This window comes from Tympanuchus pallidicinctus, unplaced genomic scaffold (genome assembly GCF_026119805.1).
Source record: "Tympanuchus pallidicinctus isolate F22 unplaced genomic scaffold, pur_lepc_1.0 scaffold31, whole genome shotgun sequence".
Taxonomy (NCBI): domain Eukaryota; kingdom Metazoa; phylum Chordata; class Aves; order Galliformes; family Phasianidae; genus Tympanuchus; species Tympanuchus pallidicinctus.
Window position 1 is genome coordinate 4,135,114 of NW_026294749.1, and position 13,059 is coordinate 4,148,172.

Sequence of the window (13,059 nt, forward strand, 5' to 3'; positions counted from 1 at the left end):
TAACTGAACTTTGTTTTAGCGAGTTTGCAACATCTGAAACATAGCTTTATTTTCTCTTTTGAATTTGGCTTTCTATTCGGTGTGGTTTGGTTTCTCTCTTATTCTCCTTATGTGATGGTTAGCCTCTTCTGATCGCTAACGCTTACAAGATAAAACAGCAAAAAAAAAAAAAAGCCAACACCAAACTCTTTCAGGCAATTTAAAAACACGAGGGTGGAGTTAACTATCCAGAGAAGTGTCGAATGAGTCACGAGTCAGGAGATTCATGGTTTGAAAAGGTTCTCAATTACCCAGGGCTGGACCACTGTATCCAAACAAAAGGAGGTGGGGGTTCAAGGTGCAATCCTGTTACAGCTTTCAGGCTGAGCTGAGTGTAGGTAGGCTTTTTGTGGTTTCCCTTTCGAGCCATCTCAAGCTGCAGTTTCCTGCCGTCGGTGAGTGCTGCTGGATCTCGGAAGAGAAGGTGAGTTTTCAACCGAGGGGTGGGATGGGGGGTAGAACGTCCCCGAATCCTCTGTGAGATCAGATGAATCTCAGCTCTGTAGCAAGGAACTGTGGCAGGAGCACCTGAGTGGTTGTTTGGAAACTTGCCTTGTAAGAAATCCAGAAAACGAGTGGGTGACTTTATTAAATGACCTTTCCTAAGGCTTTGCTGAATGTGTAGGAGTATTGCAATACTTTAGAGTTCAGCTTATCTTTAATAGGCTCAGCTATTGGGCGGCAATTGATTGTGGAGAGGAAGGGGAGAGAAGAGGGAAGATTAAAAACAGGCTGCAAGAAAAAAATACATTGTGACAGTGGAACAAAGTGTTCTATGACCCGCTACAAGAAGTCTTCAGACATTTTGGTAACGGCACAAGAATAGTTGTGATTGATTATCACGGAGTGGTGCCATTTCTGCTTATAGTCGTTGAGTTTGTCAAATCGTATCAAGATGAGAGAGCTTGCAATTGCAAGGAAGAGCCGCGTTTAAATGGAAACTGTGTCTGATGCTAGCAAAGGCCGTAAAACCCAACTGTAAGTTTTCTGAGTTGGATGCAGCTATTCTGTGTGAGGAGGACTGAGGTTTGTTTTTGTTATCGAAGTAATTAAAAAGGGCCTTTCTGATGCCTGCTGCCAGCTGAAAGAAAGAATAAAAGGAAAAATAACCCTGTTATTTCACAGAATGGCTGGCTTTCTGTCGAATAAAGTAATTAAATCGATTCTTCAAGAGCTGCGAAATTCCTGTAACTAATACAAAGGGTTGGAAAAGGGTAATAGTGAAACTGTATCTGCGTGTTCTGGTGATCATAGAATATGCTGAGTTGGAAGGGACCCATGAGAACCTTTGCGTCCTATGCCCGTTTCCACACTGGACCACCCAAAATTCAAACCCCATGTCTGAGACCATTGCTGCTTGAACGCCGACAGCTCGGAGCCGAGCCCACTGCAGAAGAAAGCCTGTTCTGGTGCCCTCTGCAGAGGAACCTTTTCTAACCCCCAACCTGGCCTTTCCACCATGTAGCTCCGTGCCTCTGGTCCTGTGGCTGGCCTCCATTGAGGAGATCAGCGCTGCCTCCTGAGGAATTTTGTTTACCTGCAACATCGTGCCTTATCAGTAGACTGACATTCTATTTCAGCACACCACTGCTGAAATTAATGTAATGTTGGCATAGGTTAGCACTGCTGCCACAGAAAGTGGGAAAAGTGTGTGCTTGGCTGCGCCATCCTGTCCCCATGTGTGGTGAAGCTTTTGTGCTAATGCCACAAAATGGTGCCTGAAACAAGTTTAAGTTGGAAGTGTTTTTGTTTTTGTTTTTCTTTACTAGGCTGGGTCTGTTTCCCAAGCTGATTCATTGAATAGTACCAAAAAAAGCCAAATTCTGTGCAAGAGAAGATTTTATACATGTTCAAAGAGCAGGGACTGCTTAAAGTGGTACTGGTACCCATGCTGAAAGAAGACTGTTTTGTATTTCTTAGACACAACCATATCCATCATTTTTGGGATTTAAAACATGTTTGTAGAAATATCTTCTGTTGTTTTAATTTTGAAGACAAGGTCTTCCATTGTCATGTGTTTGTGGCACTGGCATCCTAGCTATGTGATTGCCTGAATGTCAGCTTGCTGTAGGGCATGGAAATTCACATAGATGGAATTTGTTTGAGCTTGAGGCAGGGAAGAGGATAACAGAAGATGGCGGGACTTTGTGTTTCTGGAAGTCAAACTTTTTTGACAATGGTGGGGTGGATTTTTTTGTTTTGTTTTGTTTTGTGGTTTAAGTTTTTATTTTCCTTGTTGGGAGTGGTGATCTGACTTTTGATGCATCAACTTACGTTTACCCACTGTGGCATATCACCTTCAGAGTTGTGTTTTAAGAACTCCAGTGTATTATTTAGCCAAGTGAGCCAAGCAAGATGTTATTGATGACATTATTTCTCCCAGAATGCATTGAGAACTACATCTCTTGGGATTCCCATGTGGAGTAGGTAGGCAGGATGCCTGCTTAGTATCCCTTATACAGGAATCCCATAATCTTCTGACTTTGTATCTTTTAGAGTGAGTGAAGAATTTAGGGGTTCAGAGAGGAGGCCATTCAACTCTTGTTAAATAGGTTTTGAGTTACATTAAAGCAATTAAAATTAAACTAACATAACTTAAAGTTACATTAAATTTGTGGAATTTGTGTTTGGTGATTACTAATGTATATTGGATTTATTGTTCATAGATTTGCAATCTGCAATGCAATGTGGCAATTTTCTATAACTTTTTTGTGTGTGTGTGTTTTCACACATGCCCCCTGCCTTCCTCCCTGCTCCCCATCTTATCGGAAATACAGGAAACATTTCCTTTTCATGTCCTAATTCATCATTACATGTGCCTCTTAATCTCATTCATCTCTTTCCCAGACTGGAGAGCCAGTCTGTTTAGTTGTTCCTTCCTTGGAAACACTCATAAATTTCTGACCATCTTGTCATTTCTGATCATCTGATCTTAAAGAAAAAAGAGATATAGAGAACTGCACATGTGATGTGTACAGTATTTGGGTTTATACTGTGCCATGCTTGAGGCATTCAAGTAAACTTCAAAACATTTATTAATTGCATTTTGTGGTTTTCCACTTTGGACAAAAGTCTGTTCCTCAGAATCAAAGTTTTCTTATTTGTGATGAGGTGATTAAACAAGAGGGATCTGATGATACTGGGAAGTATAAAAAAATGTTCTTCAGGTTTTTATGTGGCAGAGCAGGATTGCCATCGGCTCTGAATCACACAGAGTCACAGAATCACAAGGTTGGAAACGACCTGCAAGATCATCTAGTCCAACCACCCTTCCATTCCTATTAGTACCACAAGCACTAACCCATATCTCATAGCTCCTCATCCAGGCGCCTCTTGAACACTGCCAGGGACGGCGACTCCACCACCTCCCTGGGCGGCCACTCCAGTGCCCGACCACCCCTTGAGAGAAAAAGCTTCTCCCAATATCCAACCCAAACCTCCTCTGGTATAACTTCTGGCCATTTCCTTGGGTCCTACTACTTGTCTGGGAGAAGAGGCCAAACCCTTTTGCACCACAACCTCCCTTCAGGAAGCCGCAGAGTGCAATGAGGTCTCCCCTGAGCCTCCTCCTCTCCAGACCAAACAATCCCAGCTCCCTCCCTCTGGCTGCGTTGACTAAAGTGAATGGAGAAAAAATATTAGACAAAAGCAAATAGGCCATCTGTAGGCATAGGGATCTATCTAGAGACTGAGATCTAAAGCTTGCTTCAGCAAAGGATTCAGTTTTACACAAAGAGTGACTCCACACAGAAATCCTAGCAAAACATGAGGGGTCCAAAAAAGAAGCCCCTCGCAATACCATCTCGTTCTAGAAAGGTGGGCTGCTAGGTTGTTTGTCTTACCTGTCCACCTCCATCCATCTAACACCACGCTCACCCATGAGCATTTCTGTCCCATATGCACAAAATTTATGAGACTTTGAATGCAGCCAACAGAACCTTCATTTCAGCAGTTAGTTCAGAAAAGTCTTGAAGAAATTTTCATTAATTTCAATTATTCTCATTTTCACTTTCCAGAATTGGCTGCAATCTCCTTCATTCAAATTAAATTGCTGTGATTATCTTTATATTGCACAGTTGCATAGTGCAAAGTAAATCCTCTCCACCAATATGCAGAAACTGTTAGAAGTATTTTCAATTAATGTGTTTTTTAAATGACAAATAATACTAGAAATCAGGCTTCCATAATCAGTAATTTCCGTAATGTTTCTCCAAATTTTATCTTAATTTGGTTACAAGTTTTAATATTTTTTAATTTATTATCATTATTTTTTAAGTGACAACTTACTGCAGTTTGTTGAGATGACTTCCCTAGTTTGTGACAGTATTTTGAATTCTATGTTTCCTTCCTTCCTAACATAAATATATATACATTATCCTCCTTCATATTATAGTCTATTCACAATTGTTAGCTTATTAACAAATGTTAATAAGTGTACTTGATGATGTGGAAGGACTAGTCATCATGTTATCAAAGTCCTACCTCTTATCCAACCTGATGATCTCATCTAAAAAATAATAGGAAACACTCCATTGTAAACATGTTCTGCCTAGGAAAAAACCCTACAAGGGAAAAGGAAACCCTAGTGAATCTGATTTTTTTTTTTTTTTTATTTTTCTTTCAGGGGAGGAATGGTGATGTAGACTGCAAACTGGATACCTTGATCTAGACAGGATACTGGCACTTGGAAAGCTGTGAAGGTGTAAGAGTCAACCTGCACAACTTATGCAGCAGTATTTTAGGATGCAAGGAGGTAGATTAAAACAGTTGTATTAAGGTTAATGGCAGAAGAAATGTTACATTTCTTCTCACTCCCATCATGTTAAGTTTAAAAAAAAAAAAAAAAGAGGGATGGGTGCAAAATAAATGTGTGCACTAACTGTAGTTGGTTTGCAAAAGTATCTTTTTCATATCCTGTCATAGGATAGTAAATATATCTATACATATATATACATATATATATGTGTGTGCATATATAGCAGGTAGTAAATATATATACACATCTCCATTAGATTAAAGTACAGTTAGCTGAGCATCTCTAAGGTGCATCACATAGATGCGTACAAAATCCTTTAGAAGAAATAGAACCATTTTTTCACATTTTTCCTTTTGAAAACAATAATTGCTGTTTTGTGTAGTGGGAACCGAAATTAAGTTTCATGTTCATCAGTAAATTTATCCATTTAGCCTGTTTTGCTTCCCTTTCTTCTCACACTGGTTAGATGTCACGGAGTTCTGGAAGTGTCAAGAAGAATCAGTTTGTTCAGAAATTGGCATCTGAATATCACTTTTTTTTTAACACTTGACTTAAAGGTTAAACGCTTTTCTAGTTTTGAAGCAGTCGTGCATAGTTTGTTGGTGTTTTGTTGTGTTGTTTTTTTTAACAGAGGACTTGAATAAATATTCCAGTATGGCCTTTGAATAATTGTTTCTAAATGTGAGATGACAACTTAAAAAGATGGTATGCATACAGAACAAAAATAAAATACTTTGATATAACCTTTTTGTGTTAATGGAGAGTACTGATATAAGTGTCTGCAGAAGTCTGGAGTTTAAAATTTTCTTTTATAGAATGGAGAGGTTTCATTTTCACTTACCCCCTGTCTTCGTTTAGAAAGCAAAACTTATTTAAACAGGCAGTCAGTTTAGGAATACATGGAAGAAGAGGCCAAGACCCAATCATTTGTTTGGGCATCGCACTGTATTTGATTATTGTGAAAAGATTCATGTCATAAGGCTAAAGACTGCATGTAGAAAAGCATTTGAAGGAGATGGACTTTTCAAAAATGTGATAATGTCCTCTTGTAGTTTAAGACTATTCATAAAGTAGGAGTAAAAGACAAACATATGCAAGCAAGGAATCAAAAGGTTTAATGCTTCCCAGTGTTCTGGACAATGTAATTAATTTTCTTTAAGAATTCTTGAGTACACATATAATTATCTTCAAACTTATATACAATTTGTAATTATTTTCATGTATATAAATTCAGCATTCAATCTCTAAACTAGTTTCCAAAAATAATACATTCCTTCAGGTAACTTCTTAGGCCTGAAATAATGGAGATGTGGGACCCTGAGTTAAATTTCCCTTGCTCTTGTGACAAGGACAACCCTTTATAAACAGTGCTGCTTCCAAACTGCAACAGTTTTCTCCATAACTCTTATTTCAGAAAAAGTTACCATTGCTGTTTCTATGCTAACTTTTTATTTCCTGTCCTTTCTCCCTGCCATCATCTGGACATATGATCCCACAATAAACCAGATCAGCTGAAAAATGAAAGTTGCTTTTTTAATATATATTTATTTCCACCAGATCCATTTGCAAATTAGGTCATAACATTACTACGTTCTGTAGAAGGAAGGGGCCAGGTATATTCTTCACAGTAGCTGAGCTAAGTTGTTCCAAATTCAACGTGCATTTCTTAAAGAAAGCACATTAATAAAAAATGATGAAGGAATTACTAAACAGTATTTAAGTTCATTGATTCGTGCTGTTTCAGATCAAAAAGGTATTTCTCATGTTGATGGTATGGCTAATTTCTCTCACAGTGAAAAATATAACTTTGATGTCATGCTTGAATTGTGAATGTATCTATTGCCCAAGTGGCAAGGGCTGGAGCATGCAGCCTTGTGACAAAGTACAGCAATTTGGTCATAGTTTCCTGGAAATTCCTTTAAAAATTCATTAGTGCTTTGGATTGCATCTAAATTTTGCATTTGTCTCAGAGATTTGATTCTGCTCTCTGTATTGCTGTTGTAATGATAATAATATCAATTTGTTTAGTTCAATTTTCAAGTAGCTGTAGAGATAAAACTGAAGTTTTGTTCTGAGTAGGACTAATTGTACTCTAAAACTGTGCTGAAGAATTTGAAATGATACCAAAAACTATTGCACAAGATCTTTAATATACAAATATCTTTTTTAAATGTATGTTTCAAAAGGTATTCCTGTTAGCCACTAGCTGCTTTTCATAGTGAGGTGATACTGGGTATTGCCAACAGATGACTGACTAGATTCATTATCAGCACCTAGAAGAGGGAAAATAGTTATTTTTAAAGATCTCAAGTTCAAAAGATTTTGAAAATATCTTTTTATAGAAACAGAGACTCTTTTTGCGAAGATTTCACAACATAAAATCTTTGGATGCAATGTAATTATGCAGTGATAATGCTAGGAATCAAGACAAATGTGTGGGGAGAAGGCAAATCTCATCTATCCTTCCAATTAAAATTGAAAGAACATGAAATACAATTCTTTATTTCAGTGTTACTGTAACTGCTATGACAAAAGGATAATGCCGCATTCCTGGAATTGGATGGCTTGCTTCTAGATAAATTATTTCTATTTTATACAGACAGAGATTACCAAGTTTAGAAGTTTGGAAGACCAACATGTTATATCTTGCCTAAGCATTTCCTGAATTTGAGGACTTCTTTGTGCAATGAAACTGACAGGAATCACTTGTGCAGAAATAGAGTTCTATGAGTTCATAACTATTGGGGAATGATAACTCCCCACAGTTGTCTCTGACCTATGATGACTATTTCTCAGTGTAGGCAGTCTGTCAATAACATTGATGTTAAACTGTATAATTTTTATGTAAATGTTTACTTTCTTGTGGTGTTCCTTTGAATTTTTTTTTCTAAGTAGAGAAAGGGGAAAGAAGCAAAGATGTTATGTGTTAAAAACAGCTCTTAATTAAAAAGTGTTCATACTTAGAATGCATATTTAAACCCATTTTAAATACGAAAAGTCACACTGAAGAGTAAAATAGATGCCAGATGTGGGATTAGGAAAGGCATTGCAAATAGCAGTATCAGACAGGGACAAAAGGGGGAAAAGGAATAAGAAACAACTGAAGAATAAGAAGAGACAGAAGGAGATGTTGTGAGAGAGAAGAGACACTAGAACTAGAATTTTTTTTTTCTTTTTTCCCAAGAACTACTTTTTTAAGCAGATTGAGCGTTACCTTAGAAGTGAGTAGAATGAGTGAATGAGGAGCTACCAGAAGCCAGCACCGGATCCGCTTCTGGTAGAAAATGTAGGAAAATATCTTCTTCCTTTGCAACACAGCTTGTAGTAGTTCTCTTGCTAATATTTTAATAGTAATAACAGAAAAATGACAGGTCATTTTATGTGACATCTCTAAGAGGGGGGCACTTGCATGTAAGTAGAGAAGGACACTTATGCTCAGAAAGTAACTCTTAATTTCTAGGTATCTGACACTGAACTTTACAAATTTTAGTACCATCCATTTCTGGCTAAATGAAGATTTGGGCTTTGGTTTAGTTTAAGAGAAGGCCCAGGCTTCCCACAGACTACAAAGAGCATTGGTAAAAACACCCGAACAAATAGTATAGGTTTTTTCATTTCCCATGTCACCTTCAAACACCTACATACAGTACTTTTTTATCAAGACTACAATGCTCCTTCATGCTAGGACCAATTCTAAGATGGTGTACCTTGGAAAAAATATATGAGTAAAAATAGCAAATGTTTGGCTAACCTTTTCTGTTACCTGTTTCTGGAAACTGAGTTTATTTTGCCTCTTTTTACGTAAAGATTTTTCTGAAGAAAGTCTTTGTATTTTATATGCCATTATCCAAGCCTAAAGCACTTCACTTTTCCTTCTGTTTCTGTTGTCATTGCCAAAATGTGAGGAATTTTGAGTTGGGACAACTTGTTTAAGTAACCCATGTCTGCAGAATATTAGAAAGTATTCATCATGCAAAAGCATTAAGACATATTTCAGAAATCATAATTATTAGCAATATAATTTCAGATAAATAAAGCCAGAAAGAGTTGTATGTGTTTAAAAATATTAATGAAAGTAATTTCTGTTTTATATCTGATTGGCATGTTTAAAGGATGAAAAGATGAGGTTTAGGAAACTCCTTAAAGTTATAAATATTGGTGAAATAAAAAAAGTGATTTGAACAAAAACATTATTGCAAAGCTTGTCATATGAATATGCCATGTGGAGGCCAAGTAAAAAGTAAATAATGAGCCAAAGATGATGAACTTCTTTTTTAATTATTTAAAAAAAAAACCAGAAGTATACATTGTAAGAACATTATAAAACTTACTTGTTGTTACAAATAAACATTAAAACCTTGTAGCCTGTAAGAATCTTTGCCAAGCAGAGTTGCCAGCAGTAGCTGTTGTCTGTATAGCTTTACATGTATCACATAACCCTGTTCCAAAAGACAGTGGAAATGAGAGTGGAATCACAGAAGCCACCATGGTATTAAATAAGAAACAAGAATTTAGGTTTATAGCAAAAGCTGGGCAGACACAGAGAGACCTGACACCTAAGACAGAAAAATGCCCGTTTCCAACTTTCCAAGGAAAAACAGATCATCAACTAATAAATCCCAGAGAAACAACGTAAGAAATAATAGGCATCTGTGCAGCGTTGAGGCTGACTAATTAGAGGAAATTTTTTTATCACCATCATTTTGAGACAGGGTTAGATCAAGTATTGAGTGATGTCATATTACAGGCAGAGAGACTGGGAACTGTGCTCATGCAGCTCGTCCATCTAGGAAATGTTGAAACAGAGGGAAGGAACACAGAGAAAGCCAGTAAAGAATGTTGATCTTAAATATGGCCTGGAACTGTTTAGTGTGTTTTTCTGTGTTTGGAAACAAAAATGTGGTTGTAGTCTTGTATCCAGATGCTTGAATTATGTCTTGTGGAAATAAACTTTTACTCCCTGTTTATCTGCAATCTTACATGGCGAGGGTGAGAGAAGTCTGGTAATGTGAGTAAGATGTGTGAGTGTTCTGGCTTCTCATATCCAGTGATTCCAAAGAAAGCTGTCTCTAGTCAACTTTATTTAACGTAAGCACCTCAGGACCTCCAAGAGGAAATAAAACAAATAAAGTAGTGCTACCAAGTAACTTCTGAGAGATTGTCTGAGGCCTGGTGTGCCTTCTTACTGAGGTTTGGTCAAGCGATCTACAATAGCAGGCTCCCCACTGTCCGTCCTGCAGCTAGGAGGCTGCTGGAAAGCCTCATTTGATTCTGGTCTTTAAAAGTGGAATTAAAAATTTGATAAGTCAAATACAGCATACCAAGTTCCCTCTTCAGCTGTCTTGTGCTTTTCTTTTTCTTGCTCTTCCTTGCTACAGCTCTTGTTGGGAGAAGTTTACTTAGGCATGACAAAGCATTCTCTAAGATTTGGAGTCCATTTGTGCTGTGACCTCTCTCCTTCAGACACTTTTTTTAGGTAAAAAGTTTTGAATATTTGTCAGACATTTGCCTTTGCAGAGTCTTTGTAATTGAGCACTGTTAAAAGTTCTGTTTCTCCTGCTTTGATAGCAAATATCTGCTGCCTTGATATTTTATGATGAATTTTTAATCTGCTACTCTATGTTATTCTTTTAGATGCATGATAAAGTGACAATATTTCTATTGGCATTGTCCTTTAAGTCAATACTTGTCAAGCTGTTGAGCCTCCTACTGTGAGATAGCTTGAATTTATGACTATGTTTTCCCAAATTATCACATCCCAAAACACGATCATCTTTAAGCAAAAGAGAATTTTCTGTTTATCATGCATGGTGCTGGCACTGCCAATATACATTTCAGTTCTCTCTGTTCTTTTTCTTTGGTACGGTGCTGCTTATGCCAGGTTTGAGACCTGTGCTATTCATGTCTATGAATGGTATTTTTCAAGGGACCATTGAGGAGTTGCACATACAGTGATACTCTGTTTGTTGAATGTTATTGCTAGGCATGGAACTTCCTAATGTGCCATTTGAGGAATTTCCTGTGCAGCCTGGGTGTGGCATGTGCCACTGCCATGATTGTCAAACCATTTGCTTTGATGAGAATGTGGTAATGATTTTGTCTATTGTCTGTGTAAAGGCTGTGGATAACAATCAGTAATCAAGTTACTGGTAAATTATGAGCTTGACCAGGATACGTACATTTTTATAGGCAACTTGATTAGACATTTCTGCAGAATAGAACTTTATGTGAACTAGAACTTTAATTAAGACCCGGAGGGCGTAGTATCCATTGAGTGCTGCAAATAGCCACAAAGTTAGCTCTTGCATGACTTGTGTCCAGGAATCCTAAAAGAATGAACAGCCTTTCATCAAAATAAAGCTTGGAAAAGGGAAAAATCGCCATGCTTGTTTTCACACTGTTAAGTTTTAGAAATAGGTTTGAGAATACACAATTGTCTTTGTTGGGCTGTCAGTATGAAGGGACCACTGGCAGTTTTTTAGACGTTTACCTGACTTATGATAGTATGTACAAAACTTGCATGCACAGACTGCTTCCTCAGAGGGAGGCTGAGGCTTTCAGACCCTCAGCACTGGTTTGGAAGCACAGTGGCTGCAGGCTGTGAAGTATTGGTTCAGTGTGAACTCTTCCTGCTGGTTCTGAGTGCCAGAAGGCACCGTAGTGGGCTGTGTTAGCAGGCCTTTGGCCGCATCAGGCATCTGCTCAGAGCTATATAGAAGTCACACTAGAGCTGTGTCATCTACTGTAGCTGGCTGGACAAGAAAACAGTCAGCTCACATCTGATCCAGATTTAATTTATATGGCCCTGGCTTCCAGAACAATATAACAGTAATACAGGTGGTACTGTAGCCAGAGATTGCTGTGCTGTACAGACACTCCAGCTACTCATGCCACAGGGATGCAGCAGCTCAGTTTGCCACAGTTCATCAGCTGTTAGTCCAGTCACTGTGCTGTAAATTGAATCAGTCAGCTCCGAGAGTATGGACTGCATTTGCTCTCAGACTAAGGCACATGGAATAACTTGGAGCTGCATGAAGATGTGCATGGTATTTTAGGATAAGTTTGTAATGGTATCAGTGTGAACTTAAACTATACAGTACCATGATTTGGGCATTCTAAGCATACATGTCTTAAACTGTTTCTAAAATTCATCTCCTTGTGCTAATTGCAGTGAGCAGCACTGGTGTCAGGTTATGGTATTGGGAATAATGTATTTTCTTATTAAATGCGTACATCAAAGATTTTAGCACTCACTTTGCAGACCTTAGATGTAATTTGACTTTCTCATCAAATTATTTTTTGAGTAACTATTTTCCCAAAACTACTTTCTCATTTTGCTTTAAGCAAAATTTGTTGCTTCACTTTTTCAGCTGTTGTATGCATTTTTATGTAGCATTCATTTCTCTTAAAATAAAAAGTATTTAAATAGCTGATTACTGACTTTATTGAGTTTACTCAATTTATTACTGGGTTTGTCACTGAAAAGATGCTAATAAATAGAGGGTGTAGTCATTCATAACCACTGTTGATAGCTTATGGATGATTGTTTAAGTCCCATTTGTACATGGGACAGTTTCTAAGTTAACAAAGAGTGACTGTTCACATGTAGTGTGTTCAGTTGCACAAAACTGGCATTTGTTGTGCTTAGGTTCCATCACTGAATTAGGGAATGTCTACGTGAGAAATGTGGATCAATAGGTGAAAATTAGTAGAGTGAAAGACCTGTTGCTGTGGCCCTTATTTCAGTGCATTATGTTGTGCAGCAATTTTTCTTGGACTAGATTTAATGGCGCTTCTTAGGATCAAATATCCATGCCACAACATGTGTTGAAACTGATCAGAGCTGTTTTTCTCTTGGCCCCTTATTCCCTCAGTGCTGAAGCATGTTCTGTGCATCAAAATCAGCTTTTCCAGTTTATATTTCTCCGAAAAGAATCCACTTCACGTACATGAAAACTAGTCTGTGAGCAAAACTGTTGCACAGTAAGTGGGAATAGTGGCAAGTGGAAAAGGATTTGCTTCCCAGTTGTGCTGTTGCTCGGAACCAAACACAGCCTCAAGCTAAGTGAACAAGGTCTTCTGTATTTCACAGGCAGCAGAGAGGATGAAGTCAAAAGGATTCTTTTCTGTTTACCTTTAAATTAATTTAGTCTGACACAAACGTGAGGACAGAGAGAAACGCCATGGGAATAGAAAATGAATTTATGATTAACACAGCAATGCTTCTTGAATATTTACTTGCCTATTTATTTGTATGTTTATTT

At 37.7% G+C, this 13,059-nt stretch overlaps 1 protein-coding gene across 4 annotated transcripts in view; it reads left to right on the forward strand.

Annotated features, from left to right (window-relative positions):
* CDYL (chromodomain Y like) overlaps positions 1-13,059 on the forward strand; it is a 104,748-nt gene that overhangs the window by 30,023 nt on the left and 61,666 nt on the right. The window contains exon 1 of one of the 4 annotated variants that reach the window (XM_052697571.1): positions 350-463. The exons of the other annotated variants lie outside the window; for them this stretch is intronic. The gene's annotated coding sequence lies outside the window, so the exon portion shown is untranslated. Of the gene's footprint in view, positions 1-349; positions 464-13,059 lie in introns of those variants that run through there. 4 annotated transcript variants of the gene reach the window in all.